This window comes from Tupaia chinensis, unplaced genomic scaffold (assembly GCF_000334495.1).
Source record: "Tupaia chinensis unplaced genomic scaffold, TupChi_1.0 Scaffold143673_1, whole genome shotgun sequence".
Lineage (NCBI taxonomy): Eukaryota > Metazoa > Chordata > Mammalia > Scandentia > Tupaiidae > Tupaia > Tupaia belangeri.
This window is the reverse complement of record NW_006203521.1, coordinates 463,654-476,377: the sequence shown is the minus strand read 5'-3', so window position 1 is coordinate 476,377 and position 12,724 is coordinate 463,654. Positions and strand designations below refer to the sequence as shown.

Genomic DNA, 12,724 nt, shown 5'->3' with positions numbered 1-12,724 from the left:
ACCCTCACTGGTGTTTTTTTTTTTTTTTTTTTTTTTTCTCATTGTATCACCCCAATCTCTGTCATTGCATTTATCTCTATGTGAATGTACCCAACTATCATCAGCCTCCTGAGGTCTGGGTCTCCATGTCTCCTGCCTGCATGTCCCACAGGTACCTCAGACTCACCAAGTCCAAACTGGAGTCATTATCATCCCCCTCCGCATATGCTCTCTACATCAGGAAATGTTACTGACCAACTGTTCAGCAAAAAACCTGGTAACCATCCCAGGTCTCTTCCTCTTCCTTCTCTGTATCTACAATCCTACCTCAGCTAGGCTCCTAGTCCTGTCTTTTCAATTTCCTAAATATCTACTTCCCTTCATTTCCACTGCCTTTAGACTAGTTTAGTCACATTCTTTCTCCCTGACTGACCTCCAAATTGGTCATTTGCTTCCAATGTTGCTCTCGTTTTCCTCACCAACCCCAGCCCTCTCTCAGCTTTACAGCCAGAGTGGCCTCTTAAAAACAAAAATTGGGTACCAACCAGTGTCTTCATGGTTAAGGTGGCTGGATCCTACATTGCCACTTGTAAGGTTCAAGTCCTAGACCCTGCAGCTTGAAGACTCCTCCTGGGTGCATGTGCTTGCATGTCCAAAATCCTGAAATAAGGGGGAAAAGGGAGGAGAAGGGATTGTGGCATTACCATTCCCCACTGGAAAGTGCTTTTTCATGCACACACACCCCACCCCTGCCCCCCATCTCTTTCCTCTTTCCAATGAGCTCATGCACCCTCTGGAAAATTAAAAGAAAGAAAGGAAGAAATTAATTCACTATTCTCCTATTTCCAATGTCCCCATTTTCTTTGGGTTACAGCCTAGACTCTTTCACATGGCTTCCAAGGCCCGGCATGAACTGCTTCTGCTTACTCTCCAGATTCAGCTCTTTGCAGTCTCAGCCTCCAATCACAGGAAATTCCTGAATTCCTTCAAAGTGCACCTTCCCTCTGTCTCCCAGGCCTTTGCGCAAGCTGTCCCACTGTCCTTTTCACTCTTTTTATCATCTCACTACTCCTCCTTGACCTGGTTAACTCCTACTCATCATTCAGGTCTCAGCTTAAAAGCCTTTTTCAATGGAAGTTTTCTTTGACTTTCACCCCCTTATGAGGGAATTTCTAAGAAGTTTATAGAAAAATGGAATTAAAGTATATTTTGGCTGAAAAAGAAACTGATACATAGTTTTGTTCATAACACATTTTCCATGACCTTTTTGAAAACCCTCTGTATTTGCCTCTATCACACTGATCATGGTGCATTCGGATTCCCTTTTCACTTATCTGCACCCTCGCCCAGCCCCCATTAAGTCATACAGACAATGAAGGCTGTGCCCATACTCTTCCCTTGAAGCACGGTGCCTGGCACCTGGTAAGAATTAATGTTTGTTGAATGAATAAATTAATGGTAGGACACTTCCAAGTTCTTTATTATGAGTGAAAGAAAGGTTTAAGGATGAGGGACGGCAGGTGAGAATGAAAAATAAGTAGAACACAGACATAGAGATCATAATTCAAGCAAAAATTTGGTTTTTATTCTATCTGTAAGTGGGAATCATTGACAAATTTTAATCCCCAAATCCACCTTCACTCAAGACAGTCCAGTTGTTTATCTCTCTGCTCCACATCATCTCTGCACTTTGACTTGTGTTGAGCTCCTGTCTGAAATTCCATTCCTTATACAATCACATTTCCCTGTTTATTGAAGCTTTCCCAGATTCATTCAGATTCCCCCTTTCTCCCTAGGATTCTACAGAATTTCAGGCCAACACTACACAGTCTGTCACTTGATTGTGTTCTGTTTCCTATGTGCTGTCATCTAGTGAGGCTCACATCATTCTTCTGTAATTCAGCAAGTAGGGGAGAGTGACTATAAACAAAACAGAATTCTGAAACAAGCATTGCAAAGTGTGTCTAAATGAAACATGTCTTTCTAAACAGTGCTCATTCAAAATAACTTTGCAAACTCCTCTTTGCGAATGGCCTTTAGAGCTCACATGAACCATGTAAGAAATGGATTTGTTCTTTATTGTTATCCTGAATTTTTGGCTCCAAACATTATTTACTCGGCTTGTTCATCTACCTTATTTTTGAGACTTGATTCAAACTGATTTGTAGATTCATATATAGTTCTGATGGCCACATTCAATCACAAAAGCAGAGCCACTATGACTAACATAGAATGAGGAATTTATTTCACAGATTGTCCTTTACACAGTGTTGGAGGTGAAGAAACCTGTTGCAGGTTAAGGTGGATGGATCCCATATGGATGACTGAGAGGTTCGAGTCTGGAACCTGTCAGCCAGAAAAACACAATTGCAGGGGTCAGCAGATGGCATAGTGGTTATGCCGCTGGACTCCTACATGGTGACTATGGTTCAAGTCCTAGACCCGGTGGCTTAAAAATCATGCTGGGTGTGTGTGCATGCATGCTCAAGATCCCAGGAAAAGAGTGGAGAAGGAATTGCAGCATGGCCATGTCCCTGAGGGTTGATTTCTTGCTTTTCCTCTCACTGTCACTGTCACCGTCTCTGACTCTGTCTCTCTCTTTTTTTTTATTTTTTTTAATTTTTAAAAATTTTTTAGAGGTTTTTGCTATAGGGCGTGTGCGCTCGCCAGACAGGCAGAGAGAGACAGAGAGACAGAAAGCGAGAAATCACCCCCCAGGGGGGATGGCCATGCCACAATCCCTTCTACTCCATTCTCCTCTCAGGATCTTGGGCACGCATGCACACGTGCCCAGCGTGAGGTTAACCCACCGGATCCAGGACACGAACCGCGGTCGACTACGTGGGAGTCCAGCAACATAGCCATTACGCTAATTGCTGGTCCCTCTGTCTCTCTCTCTCTCTCAGGAGAGCACACATGCCCTATGACAAAAAACCTCTTATCACACACACACACACACACACTGGGCATATGTGCACATGTGCCCAAAATCCTGAGAGTGGAGGAGAAATTTTAAAAAGAGAGAAAGGAAAAAAGAAAGATTTAGGACTCCAGGTTTGTGTGCCAGAAACAAAAGACTGGATGAGGTCAATCCAGGGGCCGTCTAGAGACAGCAAGAAAACAGAGGACACTTGTGTCTGAGACCATGAGGTCATATACACTCCCACCAAAGGTCATGCTGGAAAGGAACAGGTAGAGGAAATGGGAGGACCGAGCCATTCAGAGGTTATTTGCATGGCAGAAATTAAGATCCTGGTTGTTTGCAAGTTTAAAAGTGTTCACTTTCTCTCACTACTCAGTTGAGAGCTTGAGGAAAAAAACAAGTATGGAAAAATAAAGTTTTCTTTCCTTTGTATAACTGAATAGTAGAATGTGTAAAAGCTTGATCCTGCCCCATGTAGAGTTTCAGTTGAATAATATAAATAGTTTACCTGGGGTTTGTTTCCTTCTTGGATTGCACAAAATCCAGTCCTGGAATCTTGAAGAACAGGGTATCTATACATACACGTGTTGTGACATCATAACCATGTCACTGACATGACTGCTTCTCTCATTCTGAATCATCAGTCTCCAGCCCTGCTCTGAGGTCACCCTGGGTTCTAAAAGCACCTGAATACCTCTGTGAGCCATCATTAAAATACTTTGCCTACTTTTATCATCCCAACTTTATATTCTTCCAGCAAAAATGTCTAGGAACTGTTAAAGTCTTAAAATTTTAAAATTAGTTTTCAGTGTTCTCTTTGCATAATCTCATATTATTCCAACAACTCCTTAAGAAGAATGCTAATTAATTCAATTTGTAGCCAAAAAAAAAAAAAAAAATAGATTCTCAGAAGCTAAGTGCTATCAGTCAGGGTCCAGTGATGAAAACAGAAACCAAACTAGGTACTTCAACAGAGAATTTTAATATAGAGGATTGGCTATAGACATTTGGGTACTGAATCAGCTCATACTAACTTGTGAAGTTTAGGAATGCCACATTGGTAGTTGAAAATTATCCATGGTGAATGGTTTATATAACAGAAATTGGCACACATAACAAGTCAGTTTACTTTCTGTGTTTGTGTTTTTTAAATATTTATTTTATTTATTCATTCATTTATTTTAATTTGGCCAGAGAGAGACACAGAAAGAGGAAAAGTGAGAAAGCAAGCCACCAAGTTGGGGATTTGAACAGCGGTCAGCCATGTGGGAGTATCCAGTGCCTTAACTGGCCTCCACTCTTTGTGCTTTTTTTTTTCTTTGTTTCTCTAGGAATTAACTTTCAAATACTTATCAGCACACCATTGGTTATAGGTATTGAAGGAATTGGGGGAAAAGGGTACACAGAGGTAGTCATTGAAGAAAACAGCTCTCAGTCCAGGGACTGGGAAACAGAGGGAAGAGGCTGGGAAAATCCAGGAAAAAAAAAAAAAAAATAGATTCTCAGAAGCTAAGTGCTATCAGTCAGGGTCCAGTGATGAAAACAGAAACCAAACTAGGTACTTCAACAGAGAATTTTAATATAGAGGATTGGCTATAGACATTTGGGTACTGAATCAGCTCATACTAACTTGTGAAGTTTAGGAATGCCACATTGGTAGTTGAAAATTATCCATGGTGAATGGTTTATATAACAGAAATTGGCACACATAACAAGTCAGTTTACTTTCTGTGTTTGTGTTTTTTAAATATTTATTTTATTTATTCATTCATTTATTTTAATTTGGCCAGAGAGAGACACAGAAAGAGGAAAAGTGAGAAAGCAAGCCACCAAGTTGGGGATTTGAACAGCGGTCAGCCATGTGGGAGTATCCAGTGCCTTAACTGGCCTCCACTCTTTGTGCTTTTTTTTTTCTTTGTTTCTCTAGGAATTAACTTTCAAATACTTATCAGCACACCATTGGTTATAGGTATTGAAGGAATTGGGGGAAAAGGGTACACAGAGGTAGTCATTGAAGAAAACAGCTCTCAGTCCAGGGACTGGGAAACAGAGGGAAGAGGCTGGGAAAATCCAGGATCTCAGAAGTAGGGCCCCCAGCACTTGGGCTCAGTCTGTAGAGGGAGTAGCTGCCCCATTGGTGCAGAGACATTTGATGGGGCAAGAGGACACTGGACTGGGAGTTCTAAAGAAAACTTGAGGCCAAAACTTAGTGCTGATGCTAGGGAAGGGGTCTTTTTCCTCCTCCTATCCCAAGTCTCCTTATAGCGCCCCTACTGGTAGAGCTTAACCTGGCAGCAACAAAGGAGAAAAGTGGTATGCCGAACTTCCAGCAGCAACATCTCAAAGCCACACACAGAAGGTGAGTTAGGGTGAGAGTCAATAGCTTAATAACTGTCACATTAGGTGCTTGTCCCAGTTTGCATAGCTCAAAAGTGTGGTCAGTCTGGTCCCCCTAATGTCTCAGTGTCTGTTACAACATGCCCTCAGTAATCATTTGTTGAAGAAGGAAAGCTAGACTAGCCCAGTTCTACAACCCACAGTTAAAGCAAGGAGCCCAAAAAATCTCCTTGGTTGCCCATGCCGGTGTTTAAACACACTCATAGCATCAGCTGCTCCTTATAGCTGATCTCATTGTCCCACAATAGTGTTGTAAGAGCTGCCTCAGAAGGTAGGAGAGCCTGGTGCTTTAAAGAAATGCAGATCTGGATTAGAATTTCAGCCCCACTATTTATGAGTTGTGTGGCCTTGGACAAATTACTCAACATCTCTAAGCCTTGGGTTCCCCATCTATAAAATGGAAATAATAATGGTGTGTCAGGATTAAATAAGGCAATCATTACCTGGCACATATTCAATCCATGCACTTTGCTACTATTACTCCTACCCCCATGCCCCAGAAGAGTGGGCAGATAAGAGGTCAGGCTGGGGCCAGTGACCCAGAAGTCTTCCCTCCCATGTCCCCAGTGCTGGCAGAGGCAGGTGCTGGAGGAGCAGAGATCTATCCATGGTTGTACATGCTGGTCAGGCTGGCCAGGGCCCAGCTTCTGCAGCCCAGGATCCCATAAACTGCTTGGAACCTGAGCTAGGAATCTGTGAGTTTCCTAACAACTCTTTGTTTCAAAACAAGTTTATTGCAGCCTGAAACAAATGCAGGCGTGGTGGTTCCTTAAATTCAAAATGAAACAAAAGAACAGAAAACCACGGGGAACCTCTGTGTCCGAACCACATTTGAGGGCCTCCGGACCTATTCCCTGGCAAATTGTGTAGGAGGACAGGAGGGAACTCCCGTGTGGCACCCTCCCGGATTCTGAGCTCGAGTTCAGCAGTCCAGGGTCTTGAATTCAAAGGCAGTGGCGCCTCAGGGGTGGGACCGGCAGGGCTCGCCCTGTCCAGCCAGGACCAGGGCCAGGAGGGCACACGTGCCCCCTCGGCGCCCCAAGTCGGGAAGCACCCGCCCCCCTGCCAGAATCCTGGGAATGTTGCCGCCGGGGAAACACCTGGATGGCCTGTGGGGCAGAGGGAGGTGTCCAACTTGGAATTTCTTGGGTGCTTTTGCACAAAATTCCCCTCTCCCTCAAGGATTTCAGCCCCATTAAGTAGAAACTCATGGGAAAAGAAAGCTGCCTGCTTCTGCCCCAGGCAACCTTTGTCTTGACCCCTCCCGATCCTGGCTCGGAGAGCGACCCCACGCCTCCTCCTCAGCTCGGCAAGGAAGATCTCTTTGTGTTCGGGGAAGACCACCCTTGGCAGGCGTTTCCAGCTGGATTGTCGCCATCTTGTGGCAGGATTGGATGGCCACACTGATCCATCGGCCAGACCAACATGCCCACAATTTTCTTGGGTTCCAAACGTACCTTTCCTTTCCCCAACCAGCCGGGAACTGGAATTTTAAAATCCCGTTGCCTGCACATAGACGCTGAGCTGCGATGCTCTGTCTCCTCCTCTCCCAACTCCATTTGTCTGTCTTCCTAAAAGCAGTCACATGTTAGTTGGAGAGTCCTGGAGTGGCCAGGTGCCCCATGCCTTCCCGAGGGGCTCTGCCGGCAGAGGGGCTCTGTCTCTGGAGGCATCAACCTGAACAGGGCGCCAATCCCCCACCAATTTCCCATGAGACAAACCAATGATTATGAAGACAGAGACGCACTTTGTCTTGTTCCTACTGGTTAGTAATGTTATTATACTTGATGTGTATTATTAAAGGACCCCTGTTATTAAAGACTCCCTATTATTATTGTTATTGTTGTTAATATTATTTAGCATTTATAATGTATTCTGTATTTTCAAAGCACTCAAAGACTATTATCTCCTGTATTTTCCAAACACTGCATAAAGAGGCAGGCAGATGACAACTTCATTTTATAAAATAAAGAAATTGAGGCACTGTAATTACTGCAGAGTGCATGGATTAAGGTGATAAGTCAACAGTAGTCATTTCTTCCTAGCTGATTACTGGTGTCATAGATTCCAGTAGATGGTAAATAGACACCCTAACTTGGGAAACTAGTTTCTCTCACTCACTTTTACAACTCATTGTAATCACAGAAACCCAGTCACAGAAGTTTTCAAACTTAGGAGTCATGTACTCATTATGTTAAGCATATGGATGATGTTAATTATATATATATTTTTTACAAGTCAAATACAATCCATCCCCCCAAAAAATGGTAGGGATATTACAATCAGTAAACCAGATGTATCTTGATTTGAAGAATCAGTTGGTTTTCAAGACAGATACTCTCATTCATTAGATACAGCAAAAATCAAACAAACAAACAAAAACATAAAATGCAGCCATTTTTTTACTCTCTCAGGCAAGGAACTATTTTCTGCTTTCAGATTTTGTTTTTTATTTTGAAAAGAAGTTTTGAGCCTTATCAGTAGGCACACTCATTACCACAATATCTTAAGTTCTTTTAATAACTTAGTTATCTTGTTGCTTTTGGAGAAAACTCACTTTGTTCATAGAAAGCAGTCACATTATGCACTCCGTTGCTGCTCCGATCAAAAGAAAAACCTCCAGTCATTTTGGAAGTATCCAGTAGAAAGATTTGGGTTTAAACTTTGTGTTGGGTCAGGATGGAAAGGGAGGTTTGAGAAGCTTTCTCTACCATCAGCTGTTTGATTAGCCTAGTCCCCAGCAAAACTACAAGGTTGAAGTTTGTCCTTGTTGCCTCCCCATATAACTTTTAGTGAGCTGCCTTTTTTTATTTTGTTTTTAGCCCAGATTGCACCAAAAATAATAAATTTATTTTTAAAAATATTTTGAAATAATTGTCCATTTAATGCTATTTGTCGTTATTATCTTTCAATTTGACAGAGAGAGAGAAAGCAAGCTGCCAGGTCTGGGGCCTGAACCACAGTCAGGCATGTGGGAGTCCAGTGCTTCAACCACCACACCACCTGCTAGCCCCAATACATTTCTAAATGTACATTAAAAAAAATAATTTTATTTTAATTTAATTTATTATTATTATTTTTTAATTTGAGGAGAGAGAGACAGACAGAGAAAGGGAAAGTGAGAAAGCAAGTCGCTGATTCTGGGACTCAAACTGCAGTTGGCCATGTGAGAATCTGGTACCTTTAACCACCATGCCACCTGCTGGCCCCTAAATAGACATTTTTAAACAAGTTGTTAGTTTCAGGAAAATACAGTTAGTCTTCTCAACCTTCCTGTGTATTCATTACAACTTACTTAGAAGGAATGTATTTGTAAAATGTATTAATAAATAGGGGCTCTTGTGAGCTTATTATAAAAAAAGAACTTTAAATTCATTATTCTTATGCATTGATCCTTTGAAGTAGATTGTCATTATTACCACTTTATAGGTGAAGAAACTAAAGTTCAGAAGTTCAAATAACCTGCCCATAGTCACATAGCTAAGAGGAGAGCTGGGATCAGAATATAGATTGCAACTCTCAGGCCCTCTGGAGGTCTGAGAAATAGGAAGCTACTTTTGCCCTCTGGGATTCTTCAGGTAAAAAAACAAGACTCAGAATTTTGAAAGACAAATAGGAAATGAGTTTAAAAATATGAAAAACCAAACATTCTTAGTCAGTAAGGAAAGGGTCCTCTGTGTTCATCTATTATCTGTTGTGTCTATAGCTGGATTCCTATAAGGCCAGCCAACTTCTGACCCTCATCTTTTTGTCTTCTGTCTTAGGCCAGCTTAAAAAGGTGGAAGAAGATGATCAGCCAATGAGTTCATGACTCCCCAAACTCTTTCAGATTCCTTCAACTTCCAGCCATTGGTTGTCAAGGGAGAACAGAGCCCTAACTGGGTATAAAGAGAGTCCAAAGCCCTAGGTAGTCCTGGTTGGAAAACAGATATGTAGATGCTTGCTAGTGTGGTAAGCAGGCATTTTACAGGATTCAGTAGATACTGAATAAGAAAAGGGCAATAAGGCCAACAGATGGTGTGTTGGATCCCACATGACTGCACACACAGAGTTCAGACCCAGTGAGACTATGACTTGGTGAGAAACACGCTGGGCATGTGTTTTGCAAGAGAAGAATGGAGGAGAAGGGATTGCAGCATGACAATCTCTCCTGAGGGAGGGTACTTTCTCTTTTTTCCTCTCTTTCTGGGTATCTCAGAAGAGCATAATTTCTCTGTCTTAGGAGAAATTAAAAAGAAAGGAAGGTAGGAAGGAAGGAGTGACATAAAAAGGGAGGCACTTTCCATTCAACTGTGAGAATTTTTAAATTGGCAGAAAATTGATAGGCACTATGGAATAGTAGGCAACAGTATAAGTTCTCTGGAGCTAGGCTGCCTGGATTGAAATCCCATGTTTATCACTTATTAGTTATGTGACATGGGCCAGTCATTTACTCTTTCTGAACTTCAGTATTTTTTCATCTGTAAAACAGGAGTGATTATAATACCCACATCACAATATTGATGTGAAGATTGTGTACTTAGAGCAGTATGTGGTCTGTCGTAAATACAATGCACATGCTAGTATTATTGTTGTAGTGAAAGGAAACTTTCGACAGAACCTATCTGGGCTCCTCTCCCTGCTAGGTGATTCTGGATAAGTTACCCAACCCCACTGAGGCTCAGTCTCCTCATCTGTAAAACAGGGTAATAGCATCACCTTGCAGAAGAAAGGCATTGTGGGGAGTAAGTGAGAGAAAATGTATGAAAACATTCATCACAGTATTGGTCACCTAGTAGTGACTCAATAAACTTCCATTTCTTGCTTTTCTTAATTTAGCATTAGTGAACCCTTTCTAGTGTGTTTAGTGGTAAAAAAGAACAGTATAAATGGAAATATGCATAATTCATAAATATATCTTATAACCTATAAAAATTAAAATACATGTTAAAATTGAGAGGAGGACTCAGTGGTTAATAAGAATGTCAACCTACCTAGCCATAAAATAGCAACTAAGCCAGTCTGTTTCTCAGGGAAACTGTTGAGGCTCTTCAATGGCAAGTCTATCTTCCCTTTTCTGTGCAAAGTTTTGGTCATGCTCAACATAGCCTTCCTCTTCAGATTGCCTGAGGTCAGGATCTTTGGGAGGGGTGCAATGAGGTATTGAGGAAAGGGACCTGGAATGACACACCATAGGGCCACAGTGCTCACTCTTGTGTATTAAGTTCCTTTCCCAGACCTACTGAATCAAAATGTGTGTTTTAACAAGATTTCCTGGAGATTTAGATGCCATGTGGAAGTTTAAGAAGCATTGGTCTAGAGAAGCCCACTGTAGCTGCTTCATCTGTTGAGATTGTGCATCTTGTCTTCCTTTTCTCTTCTCTGGAATCCACACTGTGTGCTTTATAAATGGAAAAAAGACAACGTATTACTATGGTAACAGGGCCCACTTTAATTGATCAGAACTCTTAAGAGGAGTAGAAGCAAGAGATGGCTTAGATAACAATTGAAAACTCATTTCAATGACAAGCAGGGTGGTGAGGGTAATGATCTATCAGTCAGGTAGTATCTGTGGAGTACCTGCTGTGCGCGGGGTATCTACTGGGTGCCAGTGCTGTAAGTGACACAAAGAAATCGCATGGTATCATGGAAGTGTGCAGGGATTTGTCAGACCTCGCTTGTAATTGGCTGGGCAGTTCTTCTCACCCTTGGCTGTCTGTGTTTCCTATCTGAAAGACATGTAATTCAGATTAGAGATCCTACATTCCTATCTAACTCTAAAGAGATGTGATTCTAATAGCCTTAGCCTCAAAATCTTGACCTAATTGGGTAGATAAAATTATTTTAAATGTAATTCAGATTAGAGATCCTAAATTCCGATCTGACTCTAAAGAGATGTGATTCTAATAGCCTTAGCCTCAAAATCTTGACCTAATTGGGTAGATAAAATTATTTTAAATGTAATTCAGATTAGAGATCCTAAATTCCGATCTGACTCTAAAGAGATGTGATTCTAATAGCCTTAGCCTCAAAATCTTGACCTAATTGGGTAGATAAAATTATTTTAAATGTAATTCAGATTAGAGATCCTAAATTCCGATCTGACTCTAAAGAGATGTGATTCTAATAGCCTTAGCCTCAAAATCTTGACCTAATTGGGTAGATAAAATTATTTTAAATGTAATTCAGATTAGAGATCCTAAATTCCGATCTGACTCTAAAGAGATGTGATTCTAATAGCCTTAGCCTCAAAATCTTGACCTAATTGGGTAGATAAAATTATTTTAAATGTAATTCAGATTAGAGATCCTAAATTCCGATCTGACTCTAAAGAGATGTGATTCTAATAGCCTTAGCCTCAAAATCTTGACCTAATTGGGTAGATAAAATTATTTTAAATGTAATTCAGATTAGAGATCCTAAATTCCGATCTGACTCTAAAGAGATGTGATTCTAATAGCCTTAGACTAAAAATCTTGGTCTAATTGGGTAGATAAAATTATTTTAAATGGTTACACATGAAACTGAGCAACCCAGGACAGGATATGATTAAGGGCTGAGCTGTGCGGAATTGGCTGCGCAAGGAACGCCAACTGGAAGTTGTGCGTAAAGGGCAGAAGTGTCTGGAACCTCTGTAAACTCCTCCCCCGACTCACAGAACCGCTGAGGGCAGCAGGCTGGACTTTCACATTTAGCCACTAGGTGTCGCTGTCATGATGTGAAATCTAAGGCGGGCACACAAGGTAACCGAGAAAACCTTGAGAGCCTCTCTGGGTGAAGGGACAATGCTGGCTTCCAGACCTAGAAACACGGGTTTCCAAGAGTGCTGAGAAACTTAAGAGCAACTTGGTTCTAAGCAGGAACTGGAGCATACTTACACTCTGCTCGGCCCAGGCTGACTCAGACGACAGGACAAAAGGGATCAGCAAGAGCCCACCCCCTCCCCCATACACACACACCCGCATCCACCATCATCCCCCACACCCCCACACCATCCCTCCCCACACCCCCCCCACACATACTTTTCAAATATCTGGGTGCTGGGGCCCTTCTTTCCCACAATCTACCCCATGTGTTGGGCTCTGCTACTTTGTTGCTTATTTGTCCTACAAATAGCCAGGAAAGGGGAGCAGCAGATGACGTAATAGTAACATCGCTGGACTCCTGGTTTGCGTCCTGGACTAAGTGGCTTAAGACGCACAGTGTGGCGCTTGTGCATGCCCAAAATCCAGAGAGGAGAATGGAGGAGAAGGGATTGCAACGTGACCATCTCCCCTGGGGGGATGATTTCTCCCTCTTTGTCTCTCCATCTCTGTCTGTCCGAGTGCACACATCCTAAAGCAAAAATCTCTCTTAAAAAAAAAGTAAGAAAAGAATTTGAGCCCAAATCAGAAGCCATTTCTTCCCTTCATGTGTACAACCACGGAAGAGCTTTACCTTGGCAAC

At 42.0% G+C, this 12,724-nt stretch overlaps 1 long non-coding RNA gene across 1 annotated transcript; it reads right to left on the bottom strand.

The window, feature by feature from the left end:
* Positions 1-10,322: 10,322 nt before the first annotated feature.
* Positions 10,323-12,375, bottom strand: LOC102477547 (uncharacterized). Its single transcript, XR_336870.1, has 3 exons — positions 12,301-12,375; positions 10,859-11,007; positions 10,323-10,679 (listed from the first exon to the last, which is right to left on the bottom strand). It is a non-coding gene; the product is annotated as an uncharacterized LOC102477547 (long non-coding RNA).
* Between the last annotated feature and the right edge of the window lie 349 nt (positions 12,376-12,724).